This window comes from Macrotis lagotis, chromosome 5, assembly GCF_037893015.1.
Source record: "Macrotis lagotis isolate mMagLag1 chromosome 5, bilby.v1.9.chrom.fasta, whole genome shotgun sequence".
NCBI lineage: Eukaryota > Metazoa > Chordata > Mammalia > Peramelemorphia > Peramelidae > Macrotis > Macrotis lagotis.
The window spans coordinates 68209568-68237255 of NC_133662.1; the positions used below are offsets into that span (position 1 = coordinate 68209568).

The 27688-nt window shown below is 34.1% G+C and overlaps 1 long non-coding RNA gene and 1 pseudogene across 1 annotated transcript in view; one reads left to right on the forward strand and one right to left on the reverse strand.

The window, feature by feature from the left end:
* The window catches only part of LOC141489748 (uncharacterized), a 164545-nt gene that overhangs the window by 8413 nt on the left and 128444 nt on the right, over window positions 1-27688 (reverse strand). The window lies entirely within an intron of this gene.
* Window positions 16282-17210, forward strand: LOC141489743 (olfactory receptor 14A2-like; annotated as a pseudogene).

The window sequence follows — 27688 nt, forward strand, 5'->3', positions numbered from 1 at the left end:
ACTCCATGCCATGGCTGATAATCTAACTCTATTCTAGCATTATAATAACCCACAACTATAAGCTTATGCTCTGTTGGTCCTTTGATGACAAGGGTCTCCAATACTACATAATTTTTTTAATTGCATCATTGTTTGTCATGGTGGGAACCTAAGCATTACTGGTGGTGGCATGACATTTTCCAGGAAGCGCCAATCTCATTTTCATGAATCTGTCATTCACTCTTTTTGGTCGGCATTCAAGAATGTTGACTAGATTAGTTGTGAGGAAACCTACCCCAGCTTCATGGTGCTCCCATTCACTGTAGTCACTCTGGAAAAACGTACAGGTATGTTCAAGGAAGACTAGTACCTTTGGTGTGAGGTCTGCTGCATCCTTTATAGGACTGTTTTCTATCTTGAATGTCCACCTGAGCCAGCTAACTCTTACCTGTAGCTCTAAGAAGCTGCAGCATGCACAGCATCCACAGCAATGTAAACTATTTCAATAGACTGGCTAAACTATGTTGAGGGCAACCAAAGGAGTCTCAAACTAAGTGATGAGTTGTGGGGAGTCTCTTCCCCAAGCATGTGAAGTCTTCCTCTGGTGGAATGGGCAGATAAGAACATGTCATTCCAATGGTTATAAAGCCAGCTGAAGCAGGTATTGTGGAGCACTTAGAACGTCATTAGACATCAAAGACACCAGGGTCATCCATTGTATCTAGAGTCATCACCGGTTGTCAACTCTCTCTTGCTAGCCTTGATCATGAAGACTTTGGAAGAGAGAATGAGGCAGATGACTTCGTACAGTTTTACCTCACTTTAATCCAATTTTACCCAAGCATCAAAAGACATCACCCATACTTTACCATTCCCCAGAGTCTTGTGGTGACAGGTAAGTGACAAAACAACAGGTGCAGATACACTAGGAATTGTAGTCTTAACCCTGCACACAGGTGGCCCAGACCATAGGGTCATTTCCCCACTGAGAGCAGCAGTGAGATTCAGCAGCTCCCTGAATGACTTAGCAGCCCTTTTTTATTTTTTTTAGGTTTTTTCAAGGCAAATGGGGTTAAGTGGCTTGCCCAAGACCACAAAGCTAGGTAATTAAGTGTTTGAGGCCAGATTTGAACTCAGATACTCCTGACTCCACGTCCCATGCTTTATCCACTGCACCGCCTAGCTGCCCCTTAGCAGCCCTTTTTAAGGATTGCACTATTCACTTCATGTTGTGAGAAATGGGCTGGAAAAGTTGCCCTAAAAGTTGTCTGCTTAAAACCCTGGTCTGATTACTGCAGCAGACAGAGATCCCACAGTACAGTCCATACACACACACACACACACACACACACACACACACACACACACACACACACACACACACACACACACACACACACACACACACAATATCTACAAAAACTTCTTCAAAGAAAATCCCCTTTGCCATCAGTGCATGGAGCGTACACATATTCATAGACAACCCAAGATACAATAGACCTGAAAGACAAACAGTTCTTTTTGTGAGATAACTCAACAGGTAACATATTCAAATAGCTCTCATGAGTGAAACAAGGCTGGCAAATGAAGGTCAGTTACTGAAGTTACAGCTGATAACACATTCAGAATTTGTAGCTTGTATTTAATTAGTTCTTTATCTAGCTTTTTTAGTAACAAGCCCAATTCCTTGACCTGCTCTTTCTCTATTTTATTCATGTAAGCATATAGAGAATAAAATTTTCTCTAATAATAGCTCTGGCTGTATCACAAAGTTTTGATGTACTGTCTCATTATCATTGTCTTAGGCAAAATTATTAGTTCTGTGATTTGTTATATGATTCACTCATTCTTTAAATTTATACTATTTTTGTTTCCCATTAAATTTTAGTTTATCTTTCTGTGACCCTTTATTACACTTAATTTTTATCACGTCATAACCTGAAAAGTATACATTTAATATTTCTGCTTTTTTCCATTTGTTTGTGACTTTTTATGCCCTAATACATGATCAATTTTTGTGTGTGTGCCATGTTCCACAGAGAAAAATATATATTCCTTTCCATTCCAAATCAATTTTCTTGGGAGGTCCATCATATTTAACTTTTCTAACATTTTATTCACCTCCTTCACTTCCTTCTTGTTTCCTTTATGGTTAGATTTTTCTAATTCTGAGAGGTATAATGTATATGACTTTGTGTAACTAATTTAGCTTTTCTTCTAAGAATTTGGATGCTATACTGCTTGATACATACATGTTTAGTATTGAAATTATTTCATTGTCTATGGTAACTTTGAAGGGGATGTAGTTTCCTTCCTTATTCATTTCAATGAGATCTATTTTTTCTTTCATTTTGTATGAGATAAAGTTTGCTAATTCTGCTTTTTTCACTTCAGTTGAACATAATATAAATTTGCTCCAGCCTATTACCTTTACTCTGTGTATCTGACTGTGTCAAATGTATTACATGTAAACAACATATTGTAGAATTCTGATTTTTAATCCACTGTGCTATCATCCCATTAAAAATAATGGTTATAATTGCTATCTCCTTATTACCCTCCATCTAATCTCCCTTCCCTTTGTAGTTTTCTTTCTTCTTTCATCCTATCCCTCCTCATTAGTGGTTTCTGAATTCCACCTTCCTCAATCTTTTCCCCCTTTTTTCAGCTCCTCTTTTTTCTTTCTCCTTTCTCCTTTCCCTTTCCTCTGTTCTATCAATCCCTCTTTCCTTTCCTCCCCTTTTTCCCTCCTAATGCCTGAAGGATAAGATAAATTTCAAATCCCAACTGGACATACGTCACATTCACTCTTTGAGGCAAATTTGATAACAGTAAGATTCTAGCAGTTCTCACCCCCTCACTTCTTTCCCTTGACAGTAATAAGTCCTTTGTACCTCTTCATGTGATGTAATTTGCCTCACTTTGTCTTCCCCTTCCTCCAATTTCATCATAATTCTTTTGTTCAATGCCTTAATTTTTTTTAAATCATCCCATTAAATCCAGTCTAAGTATAAGTATACTCTTAACTGAGTTATAATTCTCAAGTTATGAGAATCTTACTGTCAATTACTGTAACTTATTTAATCTTTTTTTATTTTTTATTTTATTTTATTTTTTTGCAAGGCAATGGGGTTAAGTGGCTTGCCCAAGGCCACACAGCTAGGTAATTATTAAATGTCTGAGGCCAGATTTGAACTCAGGTACTCCTGTCTCCAGGACCGGTGCTCTATCCACTGCACCACCTAGCTGCCCAATCTTACCAAATACTAGTCTTTTTCTTTTTCCCTGTTTACATTTTTGTGTATTTCATGCATCATCTTATCAATCAAATTTTCTGTTCAACTCTGGTCTTTTCATCAATGAAGTTTCAAAGTCACCTATTTCAATAAATATTCTTCTTTACCCCTAAAAAAAGTAAATTCAATTTTGTTGGGTAGCTGATTCTTGGTTGTAATCCAAACTCCTTTCTCCTCTGGAATATCATATTCCAGGATCTTTGATCCTTTAATGTTGATACTGCCAGATTTTGTGTATACCTGACTATGGTTCCTTGGTATTTGAAATACTTCTTTCTAATCATTTACAAGATTTTCTATTTGATTTGATAATTCTTGAATTTGGCTTTATATATTTCATGTTGGTTTTTATTTTGGGAACCCTTTCAGAAGGTGATCTGTGGATTCTTTCAATGACTATTTTGTCCTCTGGTTCTAGGATAACAGAGCAGTTTTGTTTGCTGATTACTTAAAAGAGCTTCAGGCTCTTTCTCTTGTTTTTATCATGGCTTTCAAGTAGTCCAATAATTCTTTTTCTGTTGTTGCTTGTTTTGCAAGGCAATGGGGTTAAGTGACTTGCTTAAAGTCAAACAGCTAGGTAAATATTTTAGGTCTGAAGTCAAATTTGAACTCAGGTCCTCCTGACTCTAGGACCAGTGCTCTATCCACTGTGCTACCTAGCTACCCCCTAGCCCAATAATTCTTAAATTATCACTCATCTATTTTATAGGTCAGTTGTTTTTCCCATAAGGTACTTTGCATTTTCTTTTTTTTTCATTTTTTGATGTTGCATAACTGATTCTTGAAGTCTCATGAAGTCATTAGCTTCCACTTGACTCATCCTGTTCTTCAAGAAATTATTTTCTTCGGTCAGCTTTTCCATCTTCTTTTCCATTTGAACCATTTTATTTTTCATTTGTCTATTTGTATTTTACAGGATTCATCTTCTGTCAATTTTTGCACTTCCTTTTGCAAGAATGTTGAATTTCTCTTTCAATTCCTTCCTCAGTTTTTCTATATGATTTTTAAATTCTTTTTGAATTCTTCCAAGATGTCTTTTTGGATTGTAGAGCAATTCAAATTCTCCTCTGCAGTTTTACATATCATGTTTTTTCAGCTGTCTTCTTTTGAAATGGTGTTTCACCTATCCTTATCTCCAAAGTAACTTTCAATGGAACCTGCTTTTCTTTGACCCTTCTTACTCATTTTGAGTTTTGTTACTGAGTACTATCCAGAAGTTCTTGTATCAGGGTTAGTGTCTGCTCACAGACCTTTGGTGTTGATAACACTAGATGCCTGCTTACTGGCCTGGGCAGTTTAGCTGTTGCAAACTTGAGGGGATTGCTCACTGGGCTAGGCTCAGGAATATCAATGACTGGCTCTCTGGATCATCTGTGCTTGGAATAACAGCTACCCACTCCCTGGACCCTCCACTTTTGAAACCCCTGAGGCATGATCTCCAAATTATGCCTTCTGTATGGGAACTCTAGGGGCTTGCCTTCTGGGCTGGGCCATTCATATCAGTAGCACCAGCTAAATGGGCATCTGGGGAACTTGCCTGGGATACTCCTAGCTGACGGGATACTCCTAGCTGACCTGCTGTGTTGTTGACCCCTTGAACTTGAACTCCAAGGACCTGGAGATCTCTGCTATAGCTGAGAATCTGCGGGTTGGTCCCCACCTTGCTCCATGAACTTTGAGCTGGTTTTCTGTTTGCTGCCCTGAATATCCACACACTCTACCCCGCCCAAGAAAACAGATCTTGCTGAAATATGCTCCATTATGTTCTTTACTGTGTTCTATCACTCCAAAATCAATTTAAAGACTTCATTAGTGTTGTTTCTGAGGGAAACCCAAGAACACTTAAGAAAGTTCTTGACTTTTTTCTACAATCTTTCAAAAGGTTCTAATTCAAAGGGTAATATTTGGTTCTATATATATATATAATTGAAGTTTTGTGACAAGATTTCTGTTTTTGGAATATGACTAGAGAGATAAATATGTTATTCAAAGTATGAAAAAAAGAGAAATAAAAGAAATGGACAAGGAAGAGTAGCCTGAACAATTAAGAAGGTATAATTAGTTCCTAGAAGGGAATGTTTTATATGTAGGGAAACTCTAATGGAGTGAATGTTTTGTACAAACAGAATCAGCTAGGAAATATATAAAACAATGAGGAATTTAGCAGATTGACCCAAAAAACTAACACAGAAACTTCTTATGATAGTGATGTGGTGTCTTTAATAGGATGTCTTCAATTGCAGACATTTTCATCTCTACAAAAAACAATAAAATGAATAACTTCATGAGTTCTAAAAATAATTCTCTAAGTGTCTGTGTGCTAGACAATGGGAATATAAAGACAACAAAAGTGTCAACTTTTCAAAATTATTTTATTTTAACAAATTGAAAATTATAAAATACAAAGTATGTATGTGGTATCAAAATTGGCCACTTTTCTGTATAGATTTCCAAACAATTATAAAACTGTACATATCTTTTGTTGGAATTGTTTGCTTTTGGCAGGGGGCAAGTAACTGATTTATAATTCTCTGTGGAATGTGGAACTTGGTATGGAATTGAGTTTGGAATAAAAATGAATTTTAAATTTAACCCAATGGACACAGGGCTATTTATTTATGTGGTTGGAAAATGAGGCATAAGATCTGGATAACAGAGTCCTAAAATGTAACTCAATTCCCAGAGGATACACTAATAAGCTAGTAATAAGTTATCATGCCTGAGCCAATCAGAGACTTCGGACAATTGATACTGGAAGACTATAGGAACACTCCAGAGAACTATTGTTCTGTGATACTCAGAAGATGCCCCCAAAAAAGAGAGGGTTTATATCCTTAAATGAAAATAAAATGATGCCAGCATTTGTCAAGAATTTTAACATCAGAAGAAATACTCATTTGATTCTAAGAAACATGATTCTTTATAGACCCTGAATGCTTCAGCCAAAGTAGAAAAATATTAAATTAAAGATAAAGAAGCACTAAAAAAATCTATCTAAGTATACTTGTAATCATTCTAGGAAATGGTGAGGTCATATTGGCATTCAGAATTCAAAGAAGTATCAACAGAATTTTTTGCTACTACTTCATATCAAAATTTGGCATGTGATTTTTTGAAAAATTGCTCCATATTCACATAAGAATATTGAATAATGTATAACTATCTCATATTCTGACCCTCAAGCAATGGATAAAGGAAACAACACGGTATGAATTTTCATTTTCTCTTATGAAAAGATATATGCATAAGTATCACTATGATATAAAAATTTATGCTGCCAAAATATGAAATGATCCAAAACAGGAAAACCCTTGTGAATAAAGGTAGAGGTTGTTTCTGTCAAAGTGTATGTGACAGTAAACAAGTCCTCAAGTGTGAAAATGAGGACAAAGTATGGGAGAAATTGAAGATGTTGAGAACTTCCTGCTTCCATTATATTTCCCCCGAAATTTTGGCATATTCTCTTCTGTTCCCTTTAATTGTACGTATCTGTCATGCTGCTATGTTGCTATCTGAGTTGACTTCAAAGTTGACTCCCCTCTCCCAATTGCAACCCACACTTACTAACATTTTTGTGTCATATTCAGTTTCAAATTTGTATATTCATTTTAAATAACCATTCAAAACACTCATTCTGATCTCAAGCAAATGTAAAATATTATTTCAATTTAATTAACCTTCATAGTATAATTTCAGGTAGTATAAGACACTACAGATAAGCATTTCAGAAAATCTGGAATTATATGACAGGGCACAATAAGCTTTTCAATGCCCCTTAAAACTTATGACCTGAAGAATTATTGAAAGACTGAATCCAATCAATAGATATTTATTTATGCATTTACTTTAGGTCAATCATTAATCTGGGGTTACAAAGAAAAATTGAAAACAGCATGTGACTTCTAATGTTTTATAGATGCTTTTAGAGAGCCAAGTTATAAATATAGATAGATAGATATAGATATATACAATACATATTTAAATATATATACATATCTATATATAATATATACAGAAATGCATATAATTGCATATGTTTTATATATATTTAAAAATTAATATATGCATATATGTAAATAAGCATATTAAAAAGAATGTCAAACAGATGCACGGGGACTTCAAGGGAAAAGGCAAGGAGTTGGTGTAATCAGGGAAAACCTCATCTAAATTAGACTACTTGAGATAAAAGATGGAAAATTAAAAGTTCTAATACAATGAACTGAGGAGGAAATACATGTCAGGATTGGGAAAGAACAGGAAAAAATTAAAGAGATGAGAAATGATATGGCATAAGAGGATAAGCAAAAAGAAAAAAAACAAACCACATTTTTGGACTAAATTATAAAGGACCTAGAGAAGAATGATGTACAGTATGGCTTAAAATAATAGATGAGATTGCCAAACAGAGCAGTTTATATTTGATACTAGCATTGTTAGGAAGTCCATGAAGCTTAGTGAGTGCAGTAGTGAAATTATCAGATTTTTCTTTAGGAAAACAAGTTTGGCAGCACTGTGAAGAATAGGTTGCAGAGGGTACAGAACTGAGGGTGAGTGTCCAGTTAAGAAGATATTGAAAGAACCTAGTGATAAGTAATCAGAGATTGATTACCTCAAATGGAAAATGAGTAAATAAATGGAACAGAGACATAGTGAGATGTGGAAATAGAGAGTACGTTATGGAAAGATGTATCAGATAGTCTGTGGTAGGTAAGAGTAAAATAATAAAAACATCAGTAAAGTTAAGAATATGGGTCATAAAAAATGAATGCTCCACTGATAGAAATAAGGAGTTTCAGAAACAGAAGATTCTTTTAGGTTGGTGTCAAGAAAGAGTAGAGCAACTTAGTAGAGATAATGTTTTCATTTTTGGATATGTTAGTTTCGAGATTTCTATGGTATTTCAACTTTTAAAGGTCCAAAGGGTCCAATAGACAGTTGATAATGCAGCAATGGTGGTCAGGTGTTTGATTAAGGAGTTTGGTTTCTATTCACTCCTATAAAATGACATGTTCACATCAACAAAACAAAAAAAAAAAACCAAAAAGTATATTTAATAAAGTGATTAAAGAACAGATAGAAATAGGGGCAGCTAGGTGGCACAGTGGATAGAGCACTGGCCTTGGAGTCAGGAGTACCCGAGTTCAAATCTGGCATCAGATATAATAATTACCTAGCCGTGTGGCCTTGGGCAAGCCACTTAACCCCATTGCCTTGTAAAAACTAAAAAAAATAAAATAAAATAACAAAAACAAAAAAAAAACAGTAGAAATAAATCAGTTTTACAACAAAAATAACCAATAAGTCCCAATATAATAAAAAGAAGAGCACAGCCTACATGAAGATAAATATTAAAAGAAAACATCACCAATCAGGGGAGTATCTGAATCCACAGTGGCTGGGGAGTTCAAATTCACAGACTTTCAGAGTTGTGATTGGAAATATGTCCCAGGCAAAGCATCCTTTTCATGGGTGAAACTCTGAGGAGCTGGCCAATGTTAGGGACTTTTAAGGCGTACCAGACAAAGATGGCACATTGCCAATAGGCTTATATGAGCTTTTTCAGCACTTAACCAGGACATGTGAAGAGTACACACATGACCATGTGAAGAGTACATGCATGCATGCATGACCTGGGAAGACTTGCGGGCAAGATTCTGAAATCAATTAAACGTTGACACTCTGAGTGGGTAACCAACCCTCCCAAGATTCAACCTCCAGGAATGGCTAGTTCCTAAAGGGAATATTGGGCATATTCAAAAAGCATCCAATTTCATTCAAAGGTGATGGGGGGCCTTGGGTGGGGGAACCAGCATATGGTCTTTCCCAGGATCAGAATAGGTATTAACCCTTCATCAGGAAAGAGATTAAATCAAGATATATACATGTAGGCCTGATGGTCATAAAAAAATAAAACTATGACTGATGATAAGGTCATCAAGAATATAGAGGAAGAACAAAGAAGAAATTCTACAACAAAACTTTGGCATCTACTCACACATAGTATGCTGTGAGAAAGAATCAATAACAACAACAACAAAACAAAAAATGGGTCATAAAATAGGGAATAACGGAACTCAGAGAGCACAGGAAGAGAAAAATTCAGAGATAAAAAATTTTATAAGAGAAGGAGGGAGCCAAAAGTTTTAAATATTTTGTGAAGTCTAAAGAAAGGAAGGCTAGAGAAAAAATAATCAGATCTATTATTTAGCAAATTAAATGTTGATTTGGGAAAAGATCATTTAAATTGACTAATGAAGTCATGTAGCAGATTGTAGCAGGATAAGGAAGTATGAGATTACAGAGAGTGAAGACCAAACTGTAAATATCATTAATTTAGACTTAAGCTGAATAAGAGGAAACAAGGAAAGATAACTCGTTATTGTAAGGTCTAATGAAGACTTTTTTTTGAAAATGGGAAAAATGCAATTGTCTTTAAGTTGTAGTTGGGGAACCAGTAGATAAAGAAAAATTAGAGGGAAAGAAAAGAATGAAGATAAGAAAGTCAAAATGGGAAAGGATCATAGGTAAGGATTAAGTTTAACCTTTGCAGACTTGTAATCTCATACTTTGATCAAGAACAAAAGAAGGAAGAATGGAGAATGTCAAGGAATTATGACTGAAAAGGAAGAGAGAAAATAATCTCACCAATAATAATCTATATCTTTAAACTAAGAACAAAACAAAATCCAAAATTATGAGAGTTGTTAATAAAAAGAATATTGAAAATATAAAGTGCATAGATTTGGAAAAATAAAAAATGAATATGATTTGAAAAATTGATTTGGTGGGCAAAGAAGGGAAAGGAAGGGAAGAATCACCTTGCTGATATTAAATAATTAAAATTGGCAATGAGCTCAGTTAACAGTTCTTGGCTTTCATTAGCTCCATTTAATAATGCCAAATTGGGATTTAAGGAGGTGAATATAGTTTTAACCAAAAGTTAATTTTTGTAATTGTGTTCTGCAATTAAAAAAAAAACAAGTGATTCAAGAGGAGACAAGATTTGTTAAGTACAGTGTCCCATTTAGGAAAAGTAAGTCAGAGCAGAACAATTCCTAATGAAAATACTAAGGAACATGATGAATGATAGTCCTAGAGAAGACAAAGAACATAATTAGAGAGAGTAAGACTTGGAAATTTTAGTAAAAAATATCAAAGTTTCAATTGCAATTGCCCCTCTTAAAATCAATATTTGGGTGTCCTTACATTGGGAAAATAGATATTTCTCCTTTCCAAACTTGACCTTTCCATTCTTTTTTCTGTGAGTTTGATAGCAACATGCTTAGAATATCTCCTTCAAAACCTAAATATTCCTGCCTGAAATATACAGCTTCCTGTTTAAAATCCACTTTACTGTATAAGGTATGTAAGAAATTAACTCTTACTTTCACATTTCACAACTCTTTTTTTTTGTTCTTACACATTTAGCCCATTCTAATTTGCACTATAGCTATTGTAAATCTAGTATCCCTAAGTGTCTAGATGGTCTTCATGTCTTGGAGGGACTTCAAAAAGGTCTGAATCACTATTATAAAGTGGAATGCAGTGCAGGGAGGAATAGGAAATGCAACAGAAGATTCTTAGTCACAGTATAGATCAATCCTGAGGCTCCTGGGAAACAGTTCAATAGACTAGTGGTACAATAGGCCAGCAGCTCAAGGCATACTGTGAGCCCCAGAACACCAGCACAGGAGGTGGGATTGGATTGGGCTACTCCAATGCAGGAACAAGCTGCCAGCATCTGGGGCACCAGTATGAAAAGCAACTGACCATAATCCTCATTCCCAGCACGAAATACTTGTGCACCAGGAGCACAGTTCAATTTTTAAAATGAGGAAAAGAACAAAAATAATCTAACCATAGAAAGATAGCAAGGCAACAGGGAAGATCAAAATTTCATAGTAGGAAAGCAGTGGCAAAATGCATATATTTGAAGCCTGTAAGAGAATTATGAACTGTATCTAGTCCCAAAAATTCCCTTGGAAGAAATCAAGAACAATTTTAGAGATTAAGAAAGAGAGAAAGAAGAACATTTGGAAAAAGAAGAGAGACTTTATACAGGAGAATTATGAATACAAAGCCAACAGCTTGGAAAAAGAAGTCCAAAAATTGACTGAAGAAAACAGAACCTTTTAAAAGTAGAATATGCCAAATGAAAAGGAGATTAAAAAACCTAACTAAAGAAAACAAAGCTGTAAAATTAGAATTAGGTTAGTAGAAACTAGTGATTCTATAAGACATCAAGAAATAATCAAACAAAATCAAAAGATTTGAAAAATATAAGACTATGTGATATACCTCATAGGAAGAACAGACCTGGAAAAAATGACCCAGGAAAGATAATCTAAGAATTATAGGACTACTTTAAATAAATGATCATTAAAAATGCCAGGAGAAAACTGTTTAGGAAATTATCAAGTAAAATTGCCTAACATACTAATTGAGTGGGTAAAATAGTGCTTGAAAGAATCCACCAAAGACTGATTGAAAGGGACCCCAAAATTAAAACTTCAAGAAATATTGTAACAAAATTTCAGAATTATAAACTCAAGAAGGTACTATAGCAGTCAAAAAAAAAGATTCAAATTCCACGGGAAAATAATCATAATCACAAAGAATTTAGCTGCTTCAATATTAAAGGATTAGAGGGATTGGAATATGATATTGTGGATGACAAAGAAGGTTGTATTACAACCAAAAATCAACTACCTTGAAGAATTCAGCATATTCTTTCAAAGGAAAAGATATTCAACAAAATATTGGACTTTCAAGCTTACCTTATTAAATCAAAGACTGAGGAGAAAAATTGCTCTACAAATACAAAAATGAATAGATGTGTAAAAAGGTAAAGGGAAAAAAAGTTTGTCAATAAGATTAATCTGTTTACATCCCTGTACAGAAAGAGAATACCTGGAAAATTGGTTTTTCCATTAGGACAGTTGGAAGGAGTCTACTTAAACAAAGGGTGTGTGGGAATAATTTGATTACAATACATACAAAAAAGTCAAGTTGTAAAAAGGATTATATAGGGAAGAAGGGGGAGGCAGAAGAGAGTCAATTATATTATTTAAAGAGACAAAATACCTGCTACAAAAGAGAGAAAGAAAGGAGTATGAGAGCATTCTTTGAATCCTACTCTCAAAAGATCTGACTTAAAAAAGAAATAATATACACCTCAATTGAATTAAAAAATATACACTTAAATGGAATTTAGAAATTTATAATTGAAATTTAGAAATTTATCTGACCCTACAAGGAGTAGGGAGAAAGGGGAAAAAATGAGGAACAAAAGGAAGGGCAGATTGAAGGGGGTGTTGGTCAAAAGCAAAATACTGGTGAGGAGGGATAATATGAGAAGAGAGAAAATGTATAAATGGGGAATATAGAAGTGAAGGAAACATAGAAGTAGCAATAATATTTTGAAGCAGAAAGATGCTCAGAGAACAAAAGTAAAAGACTAAATTCTGCTTCAATTAAAAAAAAAGCTGCTATAGCAATCCTACTCCCAGTCAAACAAATGCAAAAATAAACCTGATTTTAAAAGGATAAGAAAGGAAATGACATATTGTGAAATGGCCCCATAGACATTGAAGCAATCATCAAAACTACAAAACTAAATATACTTACATGTATAGCATCCAAATTCTTAGAGAAGTTAAGTGAATGAAAGGAAGAAATATACTGTATATAGACTAAAACTATGCTAGTGCAGGAACCAAGCTCTCTATTTCAGAATTAAATGAATCTGATCAAAAGATAAGCAAGAAAGAAGAAAAGAGATGAAAAGAATCTTAGAAAGGATAGGTATGATATCTCTTTGGGGAAAATTGAATGGAGACAGAAATAAATATATTTTCTCAGTGATACATGGCACCTAGGGCATAGAAACCTGACAAATGTAGAAAGGAAGAAATTTGTAATGAAACTAATAATATCATGATGCAATAAAAATTACAAATAATTCTCATCAAAAGTTAGATTAAAAATAATCAAAAATAATAAAATAATTTTAAAGTATAAATTTTAAAGAATGAGTCAAACAAACCAGAGAAGCAATAAACAATTTTAACCAATATGATGACAATAGTGAGACAACATACTAAAATTTAGGGGATGCAGTCAAAAAAATTCTTAGGGGAAATTTTATATCCCTAAATGAATTTATTAATAAAACAGAGAAAAAGAAGATCCATGAGTTGGGGGACACTATTAAAAAAGATGGGGGAAAACAAAATCCCCAATTAATTACTAAATTATGAATCCTGAAAATCAAAGTAGATATTAATAAAATTTAAAAAAGAAAATTATTGAATTAATAAATTTGCATTTTGGGGAAAAACAATGTGAGTAAACCTTTAGGTAACTTGATTTAAAAACAAAGAAAGATGTATACCAAATTATCAGTATCAAAATGGAAAAGGGTGAATTCACCACCAAGGAAGCAGAAATTAAATTCAGAATTCTTTTGCCCAACTATATGTCATTAAATCTGACAAACTAAGTGAAATGAATGCAAATTCACAATGAAACTGCTGAGATTAGTAGAAGAAGAAATAAAATATTTAAATAGCCCCAATTCAGAAAAAGAAATTGGAACAAGTCATCAAGGAACTCCAAAAGAAAAATTTTCAAAGCAAGATGGATTCAAGATGGATTCAAGATGGATTGATTATTGTCCTTTGTAATCAAAGATGACTAATTAAATTCAATACAATATATACTATTTGAAAATTCTTTTTATATCACAAATATGGTGTTGATATCTAAAATAAGGGCAACTAAAACTGAGAAAGAAAATTATAGAACAATTTCCCAAAGGAATACTAATTCAAAAATTTTAAACAAATATTAGCAAAGTGATTACGGCAAGTTATTACCAAAATAATAGACTATGACAAGGTGATATTTATGCCAGCAATTTCAGCTGGTACAGCATTAAGGAAACTATTATCATAATTGACCCTATCAATAATAGAACTGTCAGAAAATACTTTTGACACAATACTATATCCATTCATAGTGAAAACATTAGAGAGCATAGGAATAAATGTATGTTTATTTAAAATGATAAGAATTATTTACAAAAAACCATAAGAAAGTTTCATATACAATTACAATAAGGCAGAAGCTTTATCAGTAATATCAAGTGAAAAACAAAGATGCCTATTATCACCCATTATTCAATGTTATTCTAGAAATAGTAATTTTAGCAATAAGAGAAGAAAAAAATTAAAGGAAGTAATTTTAGCAATAAGAGAAGAAAAAGAAATTAAAGGAATTAGAATAAACAATAAAGAAATAAAACTCTCAATTTTTAAAGATGACATAATGGTATACTTGTAGAATCTTAGAGAGTCAACTAAATAATTACTTGAAACAATAATTTTAGCAAAGTTGTAGTATATAAAATAAATGCACATAAATCATCAGCATTTCAATACATTGCCAATAAAGCCCAGAAGCAAGAAAGAGAAAGAGAAATGCCATTTAAAACAATTATGGACTACATAAAATATTTGGGAGACTCCCTGGCAAGAAAAGCCAAAAACATTTTTCACACAAATAAGTCAGATCTAAATAACTGAAAAAATTTTGGTTGCTCATAGGCTAACTGAACTCATATAAAAAGAATGACAATTTTACCTAAATAAATCTATTTTTTCAATGCCATACTTAACCATATTGCCCAAAATAATTTTATAGCTCTAACAAAACTATCAGGGGAATTAATGAAAAAAAAAATTCAGAGGAAGGTGGCCTAGCCATACAAGATCTAAAACTATGTTATAAAGCAGCAATTATCAAAACTATTTGACATTGACTAAAAAAATAGGGTGGTGGATCAGTGGAATGGGTTAGGTTCAAATGACACAATAAGAAATGACTTAATGAATCTACTGTTTGATAAACCAAAAATCTTCAGCTTCTGGGATAAGAATTGAGTATTTGCTGAAAAATTCTAGGAATGCTGGGAAGAAGAAAACATTGCAATATTGAAAATTATCTTTAACTATAAGAAGAAAAATTGATAATAAATATAATTATAAGAAAAGAATTGTAAGAAAGTCATCTCTCTTCAAGAAGAGAAAGTTGAAGTTAGCCTCAATACTGCAATCTGGATTACCTTTCAACTTAGTCTTTGAATCAGAAGTGTAAGGAGAACAATAGGTTCTGAGAAGTGGCCAAGGAAAGTTAGTCAAAAATCAAAATAACTTCTCTGAGGTTAGGTATCTTATGTTCAAACCTGTATAATAGCACGTTACCCATCTATTTCACAGCATTCTTTATAAATAATAATAATAATAATAATTTATATAAGTATTGTTAATTATTAATAATAATAATTCTTAATAAAAGTATCCTTTAAACTTTAAAATTAAAATATTTGAGAGAGATATATTGTTATCATCATCATCATGCTTTTCAAGATATGGATACTGTTCCTGGAAAGACAAATCCTTTGAACCTAAAAGAGTCCTTAAAAATCAAGTTCAGGGGTGGCTAGGTGGCTCAGTGGATAGAGCACCAGTGCGGGAGTCAGGAGTACCTGAGTTTAAATCCAGCCTTAGACACTTAATAATTTCCTAGCTGTGTGACCTTAGGCAAGTCACTTAACCCCACTGCCTTGCTGAAACAAGCAAACAAACAAAAAAAAAATCAAGTTCAGTGTTTCTTTTACTATCTTTTGTTAAGGAATGGTTTTGATGAGGCCTACCAATTACTCCTCAGAATAGTATATTTGAATGTATCCATTTAAATACAGAGATTTCAAAAACAATCATACAAAAGAAAATATCTTTATGAAAATATGTTAAAAAATAATTCCTAGACCAAATATTAACTCTTATATGTGTTTAACTCCTTATGTAGTAAAAGACCAAATCAATCACTGTGATTTACACAAGGTACACAAATAGTCCTGAACAGAAATCCCTTGAGACCCACAATCATCACTTGATAACTGTTACTTTTTTCCTTTGCAGAAAAAAAAAAGAACTCCCAGAACATGGCCAACCTCACCATAGTGACAGGGTTCCTTCTCATGAGTTTTTCCAACACTTGGGAGCTGCAAGGCTTATATGCTATGGTCTTCTTACTAATTTACCTGATGGCTCTGATGGGCAACCTGCTCATTTTCATCCTCATCTCTTTTGATGAGCACCTCCACTCCCCTATGTACTTCTTCCTGTAGAAACTGTCATTTTTGGATCTTTGCTTTGTATCTACCACACTCCCTAAATCTATCACAAGCTCCCTGAGTCATAGACGTTCTATGTCTTTCTTGGATTATGCATTACAGCTCTTTTTAGTAATTTCCTTTGCAGCATCAGAGCTTTTTCTCCTCACAATAATGTCCCATAACCACTATGCGGCCATCTGCCAGCCCCTGCACTATGAAGTCATTATGAACAAAGGGACTTGTTTGAAGATGCCCTCTTTTTCCTGGCTCAGTGGAAGCTTGCTTGGGCTATGTACTTAGCTAGGATATTGACTTTGCCTTTCTGTAATTCCCAGGAGATCCATCAGTTTTTCTGTGATGTCCTTTCCTTACTTATATACTTATATACTGATATACATATTGGAGTAGACATAACTTTGGCAATTTTTTTTGTAGGGATACTCTGCTTTATATTCATAGTAATCTCTTATACTCCTATATTCTCAACTGTACTGAAGATTCCAACTATAAAAGGTCACTCAAAAGCCTTCGCCACTTGTCTGCCACACCTCATCATTCTCATGATTTTTTGTCACAACTGCTGTTACAGTTTACTTAAAGCCACATCAAAAACAATCTGACTCGATTTTGGATTTATTATTGTCCATATTCTATACAGTAGTGCCCCCAATCCTGAACCCTCTAATCTATACCTGAGGAACAAGGACATCAAGAATTCCTTCAGGAATCTTATAGTCTGGAAACACCTGTCATAGGTATTAACAGAATTCTTTTCCATGATCATATGACTGTTATATTTAAAAAAAAATTTTTCACATTATGACAATAGTCTTGTAAAAATAAACATAATATCAAAAATAAGATAGGGAAAACTCAAGAAAACTAAAGTGTGAGAGAAAAAGAAAAATTACTCTTCAATTTGTGTTCAGTTTCCATGAGCTCTGTCCTCATGAAAGATTGCATTCTTTATCACAACTCCATCAGACAAGTTGCTTCAATGTATTTTCCTACAGTTGCTATTGCTAGCTGTATTTCCCCTCCATTCTATTGCTCCCCACTTCAATTTAATCTATTCTCTGTCTATTTTCACTTTGTCCCTCCTCAAAAATGTGCTACTACCCTCTCCCACAATCTGCCCTCTCTTCTATTACCTACACTCCACCTCCCCACATCCTCTATCTCCCATTCCTTTCCTCTTCTTTTCCCTCTAAGGTAAGATTTATTTCTGTACCCAATTGAGTGTGTATGCTGTTTCCTCTCTATGACATTTCTGATGAGAATGAAGGTTCACTTGTCCCCCCTCAGCTACACTCCATGGCATGACTTTTATGTGAAATATCTTAGACCATTCTACCTCTACTTTCCCTTTATCCTAGTACATTCCTTTTTTTCTTATTTACTCCATCTTTAATATTTTATACCTTTATATTCAACTTTTTCCTGTGCCTTGTCTAGATATGCTCCTTTTAACAACTCTAATAAATGAGAAGATTGATATGTTATCAATATCATCTTCCCATGGAGGAATAAAATTAGTTGAACATCATAATTTGCCCTTCCTGTTCACTCTCTCTATGCTTCATGTAAGTGCCATACTTAGAGATCAAATTTTCTGTTCAACTATGGTCCTTTAAACAGGAAAGTTTGAAAGTCCCCTAATTAATTGAATATCAAACTTTTCCCCTAAAAGAAGATATTCAGTTATACTGGGTAATTGATTTTTGGTTTTAATCCAAGCTCTTTTGTCTTCTGAAATATATTCTAAGTCCTATGAACCCTTAAAGAAGATGCTGCTAAATCCTGTATAATCCTGACTATAGTTCCATGATATTTGAATTGGGTCCTTCTGCCTGCTTGTAATATTTCTCTTTGATGTAGTAGTTCTGGAATTTGGTTATAATATTCCTGGGAGTTTTTTTGGGGGGAGGGGATCTCTTTCAGAAGCTGATCAGTGGATTCCCTCAATTGATATTTCATCCTCTGCTTCTGGGATATCAGTGCAATTTCCTGGAGAATTTCTTTAAAAATGAAGTCTAGGTTATTTTCTTAATCATGACTTACAGGTAGCCCAATAACTTTTAAATTATCTCTCTTGTATCTGTTTTACAGGTCAATTGCTTTTCCAATGAGATATTTCACATTTTCTTCTAGTTTTTCATTCTTTTAGCTTTATGTTTTGTTCCTTGATTTTTCACAAAGGTATGAGCTTCCTTTAGCTCCATTCTATATTTGAAGGAGTTATTTTCTTCAGAGAGTTTTCTTATCCTTTTGTATCTGGCCAGTTTTGCTTCTTAAGGTGTTCTCCTCTCTGACCTTTTGGACTGCTTTTTTTTCCATTTGACCACAACTGGTTTTTAAAATGTTATTTTCTTCAATAATTTTTTGTATCTCCTTCACCAAGCTTCAGACTTGGTTTTCATGACTGTACTGGATTGTTCTCATTTCTCTTCCCAATTCTTCCTCTACTTGCCTTACAGGATTCTCAAAATCTTTTTGAGCCCCTCCATAACCTGAGACTAATTCCCATTTATCTTGGAGGTTTTGGATAAAGGAGCTTTGACTTTGTCATCTTCTGAGTGTGTATTCTGTTCCTCCATAGGACTAAATTAATTGTTTATGGTCAGATTCCTTTTCCTCTGCTGTTTACTCATTTCCCCAGTCTATGAACTGATTTTAACATACTTCCCAAGCTTTTGAGTGTTTTGGGGATACCACACCAGGAATCTTAATTTATTCAAATCTTCTGAGAGGTTCTAACTGCTCTCCTGGCTCGTGTTCTGATCTGTGGATAACCAGAACCACTTCCCTCTGCACTGTTGCTGTGAGGAGGGTCCCTGCTCTGCTACAGCAATGTGGGGCCCCAGACTGCCACCAGGATCTAAGTATGGGCAAAGCAGCAGAATCCAATCCCAGGGGTAGTGGATATACCTAACAGTCTCCTAAGATCCTCTTACCATCTGTGGGCTGAGTTCTCTGGAAGTAGCTTCTGTTTGGTTCCTCAAATTACAAGACTGGGGTTGTGCTGAGGCCTGGCTAGCCTGAGCTCTCCCCATATTGTGGTGGGGCAGAGTTTCCCTGCTGACCTTCCAGATTGCCATTGACAATCCCTGGACTGTGAGGTCTAGAAATCTCTCCTGCTGCCACAAACTGAGGTGCTCCCAGGAACCCAGACACCCATGAGCTGTTCCTGGAAGACTGGAACTCTGGCACAGAGCAGCCCAGGCTACCCTGTGACCCCTTCCAGCCCTAACGAAACAGACTCTTCCATGCTGTCTTGGGCCCAAATATTATTTCCTTGGTCTTTCTATGAGTTTTCCCACTCTAGAATTTGGTTAGAGTCATAATTTTAAGGCACTTGGAGTATATTGGAGGAAAGCTTCTGGAAATTCCTGCCTCCACATTGCCACCTTGGTTCTGCCCCCATTACTAATATATTTTATTTTTTTTTAATTTTATTTATTTAAGGCAATAGGGTTAAGTTACTAGGAAATTATTAAGTGTCTGAGGCTGAATTTAAAGTCAGATCTTCCCGACTCCAAGGCCAGTGCTCCATCTACTATAACACCTTGCAGTCTCCTGATTTATATATTTTAAAGAAAGAAAAGGAAATCAATTGAGGTCTTACTGCAATTATGGACTTGAACTCTTTCTTTCTTTACCCATATAACATCATTAGTTAAAAAAGACTGTCCCTTCAAGATTATTTTTTGGGGTTTTGGGGTTTTTTTAAATAAATAGTATTTATTATACAAGTTTTCTTAAAATGGAAATTTGTTGTCTTATATTGAGTCCTCTCCTATGTTCTGCTGTGTATATGGCGATGTTTTTTTTTCTTATTTTCTAATTGTTCAAAAAAATTTTTTTAAAGTGATCTAAAAATAAAACATCAATAAAAATTTATTTCATAAAAATGGTGGGCTGGACATCAGGATGCTTCAGATTAGCACTAATCTATATATGGAGCTAAAATAATTTCTAAACATATTTACAAATATATATTGCAGAAACCTAAATGAAGACTAATGATATGAGGAATGATATCAAAGTAAGTTTTATACAAAGATTTCAAGAAATTTCATCAATAACAATACAACGATAAGAAATTGCAAATGGAGGAAGTAAAATTTTACATTTATTCCACATAGCCACATCAGTTGGAATGAAAAATGTTCAATCATTCTATCTAAGCTATTGGTTTCCTGGAATAGAGTCTAATCTTACAGATGAGTAAGGGTGCTGGGGACAAATGCCAAACCTACTCTACTTTGCATTAGAAGAATCTTTTTTTTTGGTTTTTTTGCAAGGCAATGGTGTTAAGTGGCTTGCCCAAGGTCACACAGCTAGGTAATTATTAAGTGTCTGAGGCTGGATTTGAATTCAGATACTCCTGACTCCAAGGCCAGTGCTCTATCCATTGTGCCACCTAACCACCTCGCATTAGAAGAATCTTAATAGACAGCTCCTCTTTTCAGCTAAATCTATCACATCAAAGAGAAAAAAATACATATTCTTTACTATTCCTCATTTTTTTAACCAAAAAGTCAATGTACCTAACATACAGTAATACAAAATGAGACATTCTGAGTAATTTAAACTTTTATTATTTAAGTTTCAACATGTTTGTTTTAAACTTTTTTGGATGGAAATATTTACAAAAGATAGCATATTTTGTTTTAGTAAACAATATATTAAATGCCTTTTATTGATAAGAGGCTCTCTAGCATGATCAGCTGTTTAGGAAGGGTTTAAGTAAGCATTTAAGCACGATATGCTAAGTACTGTACTGTACTGTATTGGGTAATTTACAAATATTATAAGATTTGATCTTCTCAGCAACCCTAGGAGATAGGGGCTATTTTTATTCCTTTTACAGCAGAGTAAACTGAGATAGAGTTTAAGTAACTATCCCAGGATTGCAATGCTAGTGCTTGAGCTAAATAGTCTGGGATATTGAATTTTCCTGAAATCTGTTAGCAACCCTTATCTAAAATTTGCTTAATAAATTCAATTGTCTTGATTTGGGGGGGGGGGGATTTTACCCTTTTTTCATAAAGATGAACAAAATGTAGAGCAGTTAATCACTCAAACTCTATGCAGAAGTTGCACTACTACAAGGTAATTATTGAATCAAAATTGAAGCAGCCTTAATTGCCCTCAACCAAATCATCTTTAATAGTTTTATCACAATTTTCTAACTTTTTTGTCACCATTCAAAACATTCTCTTATTTTTAAGTTTCAAAGAACACCTCTACACTCTAGCACTCACTTTTAATTTCAGGAAGAGATTATCATCTTGAATGACTATAACAAAATAGGTCATGACAATCAGGTAGAATTTTTATACATAAAAGCACAAATGAGACTTCTGGAACTTAATGAATAAGCTCATTTGTCACAATTGTTCAGAATTTGGGTGTACTAAATATTTCAGTTCAGGGAATAGGCAGAAATGCTGATTAACAGGACTTTATTCAAAATGGCTCAAAAATAATTACCAGTGACAGCTAGGTGGCACAGTGGATAGAGCACCGGCCCTGGTATCAGGAGTACATGAGTTCAAATTCACTCTCAGACACTTAATAATTACCTAGCTGTGTGACCTTGGGCAAGTCACTTAACCCCATTGCCTTGCCAAAAAAAATCTAATTAAAAATAATAAACAAGGGGACAGCTAGGTGGCACAAGAGATAAGAGCACTGGCCCTGGAGTCAGGATGACTCGAGTTCAAATTTGGCCTGGACATTTAATAATTAGCTAGTTGTGTCAGTTACTTAACCCCATTGCCTTGCAAAAAAAATAATTACCAACAAATAAGTTTTGACTATTGTGCTCTCAAATTCTACAAAAATTTAATTCCTTTATAAATTCTTGATTATTTCACAGCAATTTTAGTTCCAAAATATCCTCCCTTCAGCCATAAATTACATGCTCAAGGTATGTAAGACTTACTTTAATATTGCCTAAGCAAAACACAATTAGTAAAATAAATCTAAAAAAGATTATTCAATAGCTATCAAAATAATAGTTTTATTGCTGTTTTCCTCTGGGATTATAGAATAGAGTTAGAAGGGACATTTAAAGATCAACTAAAAGAACATATATCTGAATCACAAATGATCCTTACACAATCAAGACAAGTCTCTGGATAATAACCATCAGTGACTGGAAATTTAATTCTTCATGAAGAAACCCAATGTACTTTTGGATGTTGCTGATTGTCAGGAAGTACTTTTTTATATTGTGAATTTCTGATATAAACCCTCATATATCAGCCATAAATACTAAATTAAGTTTTTCCTGAAAGCAAGCAGAATAAGTTTAATTTCCCCTCCCATAATACTTCTAAAGGAATTCACAAATTCACTTAAGTTAACTATCACTAATGGTGCAGATTATTAACTGTTATAACAAATCCTGTTTAACTCTTGTCTTATGAACAGCACAAGAGGTTTACCCAACATGCTGGGGCTTTGACTCTAGATTTATTAATATATGGTTGATATCAATGGAACATCAGGGTTATTCAATGCTATTCCTCATTCTTATCATAATTAGGGTGCCTTCTCCCCACACCCACCCCAACATTCCTGCCAGTTCTCTAATTATATCCCTTACCCCGCTTCCCTGTTCAATTCTTCATTAAAAAGCTTTCATGTCCACCATAAACCCATCTTCAATAAGATTTGGGTGTTATGTAAATTTAATTCTTCAGAGATTATAGCAATCCATGGATTGGATTATCATAAACTCTCTGCAATAAAGAATAACTCCCTAAAGAGAGGGGCCAAGAGAGTGTGTTGTTGGAAGTGAGAGTGATCACTAATAAAAATTGAAAATAAAAAAGTATGATCCTTTTTTTGAAGGAGAAGCTTGAAATGCCCTCCTCACAAGTTCCTAAATGAAAATCCAGTCCTCTCTCTCCATCTACTGTGTTTGCCCAATATGTAGATATGTGTGAATTACACACATACATCCTGAACAGTTTTTCCATGAACACAAATATTAATAACAGTTCAGATTATAAAATTGTATTATAGACAAAGCTTTCTTCCCAAAAGTTCTATGACTCTAAAGTCCAGTTACAGATGAGAAAACTATCACTTTATAACAACTCCAGTGATGTCTTTTCTTTCTACATTCAAAACATACTAAGTTCCTTTATCTGACTTTAATATGACCATATAGTTTTTTCTAAGTTTTTACAAGGCAGTGGGGTTAAGTGACTTGCCCAAGGTCACATAGTTATGCAATCATTATGTGTCTGAGAATGAATTCAAACTCAGGTCCTCCTGACTACAGGGATGGAGCTCTGTACTCTGTCCACTGCACCACCTAACTGCCCCCTGATCATATAGTTTTGTTTCCTGCAATCCTTGGTCACCCTTTCTCTAAATACAATCCATCTCAATATCCCTTACATAAGTTAGTACCCAGAAATTAATATAATACTTCAGACATATTCTATCTTGCACAAAACACAGAGGGTCTATTACTTCACTTCTGGACAATATATTTTTAATCATAGCTTTTTTGGTACTTATATCATACTTATTAATACTGACCTTGCAATCTAAAATTTCCAGGTCTTTTTCACATGAAATGCCTCAGCTTCCCTATTTTGTACTTGAACAGTTGATTTTTTTGATACCTTAAGTACATAACTTTAAAAAAAATTTTTATAAGTCACAAAAGACTTTACTATCACTGAATCATTTTCTTATGGACAACAAATGGTATAATAATTTTTAACTTAAGAAAAGTTAACTATATAATGTGGCTACTCTGGCTACACAAAAACACTGAAGTGATAATAAGGAAAGTAGTTTCTAAAATGTATAAAAATGCTTTCTTCCTTTAGTATAATCACTATAAATTAACAAGTCTTTAAGAAGCCGCTAAATGTCGAAGTGGATAGGGCACCTGTCCTGGAGTCAGGAGGACCTGAGCTCAAATACAAACTCAGATACTTTAATAATTACTCAACTATATGACCTTGAGCAAGTCACTTAACCCCACTGCCTTGCAAAAATCAGAAAAGGAAAAAAAGTCTTTAAAAGAAATACTAAGTAGAAAAAGAAAAGATTAAGTTAAGTACAAAAGCTAATATTTTAAGTTTGAGGGGGAGGGATTTATTATGCATTTTTAAAACTACTTACAATTTAATATTTAATACAAATGGTTGCTTTGTTATCATAAATGCTCATTTCTTAAGATTAAAAACTACATCCATGATACACACTGAATTATAGTTTAATTTTTAAAATTTTAAAAATTTTTAAAAATTTTGTTAAATGCAACTATGTCAAGAAATAGATATTCTGGGGTGGCTAGGTGGTGCAGTGGATAGAGCCATCAGCCCTGGAGTCAGGAGGACCTGAGTCCAAATCTGGCCTCAGACACCCAATACCTGCCTAGCTGTGTGGCCTTGGGCAAGCCACGGAACCCCATTGCAAAAACCTAAAAAAAAATAGATATTCTAATGCCAGTGGAAAAAATATTCATAATTAACCTATGACTTTACAAAATGGATCTAACAATTATATCTGGGAAATAAAAAATTAAATATTACAATTTCATAACAGTTAATCAATAGAATACCTCTGGATTTTCAATCCTTTCATTTCTATACTAGATGAGTCACTTGTCAATGCTCCAGTCTTTTAGGAAATAATTATGTATTGCTACCTATCTATAGCTAAAACTGTACTAGAGATGAGAAAGAACAATCTGAACTCCATAAGAAATAAAGACATCTTAAATTACTTTGATAAATCTACAATTAAATGGAGAAATTATGACTACTTACATTTAAGGTTTGAAAAGTACTTTTCTAAATCAAACCAACAAACAAAAAATCCCAAACTTAGCATGGAGTGTAATTAACTCAGATTTTCAGATGAGGAATCCTTAGTAGAAATGACTTGCCTAAGGCCACTATTAAGTTATAGAGACTGGTGTAAAACAATATTCCTCCTATATCACATCTTTCAATAAGGAAATGACTAATATAGATCAAATCATGCCTGGATATAATAAAAGCTAGCATTTATATAGTTCAGGAGGGTTTGGAAAGAGCTTTACAAAAGATTACCTCATTTCATCCTCACAACAACCCTGGGAGGTAGGAGCTATTATCCTCATTTTGTACATGAGGAAATAGACTGAGAGGTTGTTGCCCATGAACACAGTGCTAATCTACTGAGGTCCAATTTAAATTCAAATCTTCCAGAATATAAATCCATTCATTCTTAACCATTGTTCCATTTAGCTGAACTGCTTTAACTTGAACCACTCAATTCAGAGTCAGTCTGCAAACACCTAGGATAACATTATCTCCAATCTCAAAATACTTTTAAAAAACATATGAATCTGAAAATACATTAGAAAGACCATTTCGGAGTGCCTAGGTGGCACAGTGGATAGAGCCCCGGCCCTGGAGTCAGGAGGACCTGAGTTCAAGTGCAACCTCAGACACTTAATAATTACCTAACTGTATGGCCATGGGCAAGCCACTTAACCCCATTGCCTTGCAAAAACTAAAAAAAAAAGGTCATTTTACTTTTTTCAAATATTTATCACAATGATAACTAAACCTCACTTATAGATAACATCTCATTCTTGGGCATTTACAAATTTGACTTGATGGAAAAAACAGTCATACTACAAAGCAAATAATCTCAATCAGCCTTCTATAACAGTCAGCAAAGTGGAAAATCTAATGAAAAAAAAAACTAAAAAACTTGCTGCAAACACCTGTTCAATGGTTTCCAAATTTCAAGGCAATGGTCACTTTTCCTTAGTGCTAAGATCATGCATGCTTGACAGCCATAAAAGGATTTTAAAAAACATTGTTGTATATTTAAAAGAAATAGAAGGTTTACAATTTTAAGGTTTCCTCTGCAAACCTTTTTGTCAAAAAATAGAATTCTCCTCAACACACTGATAAAATATAAAGCAAAAAGTAATATAGAATTCTGCTTTACATGATTTCACATATATAATGTATATAACATTTAGTTGTCTTCCCATCGGGTAAGGAGGGATGGAAGGCAGGGAGAAGAACTAGAATTCAAAATTTAAAACAAAAGTTGTTTAAAAATGAATATCTTTTTTGAAAAAAATAACATTGAAAATCTCTGAATTTCCATTTAGCATTCTACCTGGAACACACTCAATTAATTGGTGTATTAATAAGATATTTAATTATTCACTATAAATCTCTTCCAGAGATACATCAACATGAAATTCATTATAGAATGCTAACTTTGTATCAAAAAAGGGGAAATTATAGAGTTGAGAAATTTAAAGATAAAAGAGGTTATATGAGGATCATGTATAGATTGTGTAAAACATTCCAATGAATGTTAGAAAGATAGGAGATTTGGATTCATAACAGGTGATTACAATAAAAAATTGTGTAGTCAGGAAACTTAAAGGACAGACATCTGAAATTTCTCATATAGATAGGTGCCTAAATTGGGACATGGAGCCAAGTTCTCAGAACCATACAATAGCAGAAATGTTAAAATAGGGGCATCTAGGTGCCGCAGTGGATGGAACACTGGAGTCAGGAGTACCTGAGTTCAAATCGGGCCTCAGACAATAATTACCTAGCTGTGTAGCCTTGGGCAAGCTACTTAACCCCATTTGCCTTACAAAAACTTTAAAAAAAAAGAAATGTTAAAATAGCAGTAGATCAAACAATAGCTAAGAAATCCAGTGACCACCTACATTTAATTACTTTTTACACCAAAGAATTGTACAAAAAAGACACACAGAAGCCCAGAGGCTGTAGTGAAACTGTATCCCAACTGAGATGTTACTGATAGAGTCTAGTGACAGGTAATCAGAGTTTAAACTTGGGTGGTTGCTGAGTAAATGAAAGGAAAAAAAGACAATGTAAGGTGTGAGGTAGAAAGCACAAGATAATAGAAATTTTGTTGGATACCTGTGGGAGGTGAGCGTAAGGCAACAATATCAGGAAAGTTCTGAATCTGGCTCAGAGAAAGAATGAGTGCCCCCTTGACAAAAGTAAGAAGCTTCAAAAGTAGAGGGCTCTTTTTTGTTTTAAGGGAATTGAATGGGAGGGGGAAGAGATAGTGATTTCTCTTTAGAACATGTTGAGTTTGACCAATCAACAGGACATTTTCTTTCAAATTTCCAAAAACCAGTGGCTGATTCAGCAGCGGGACTTAGGAAAGAAACTGCAGGCAGCCAGAAAGAAGCCATTCA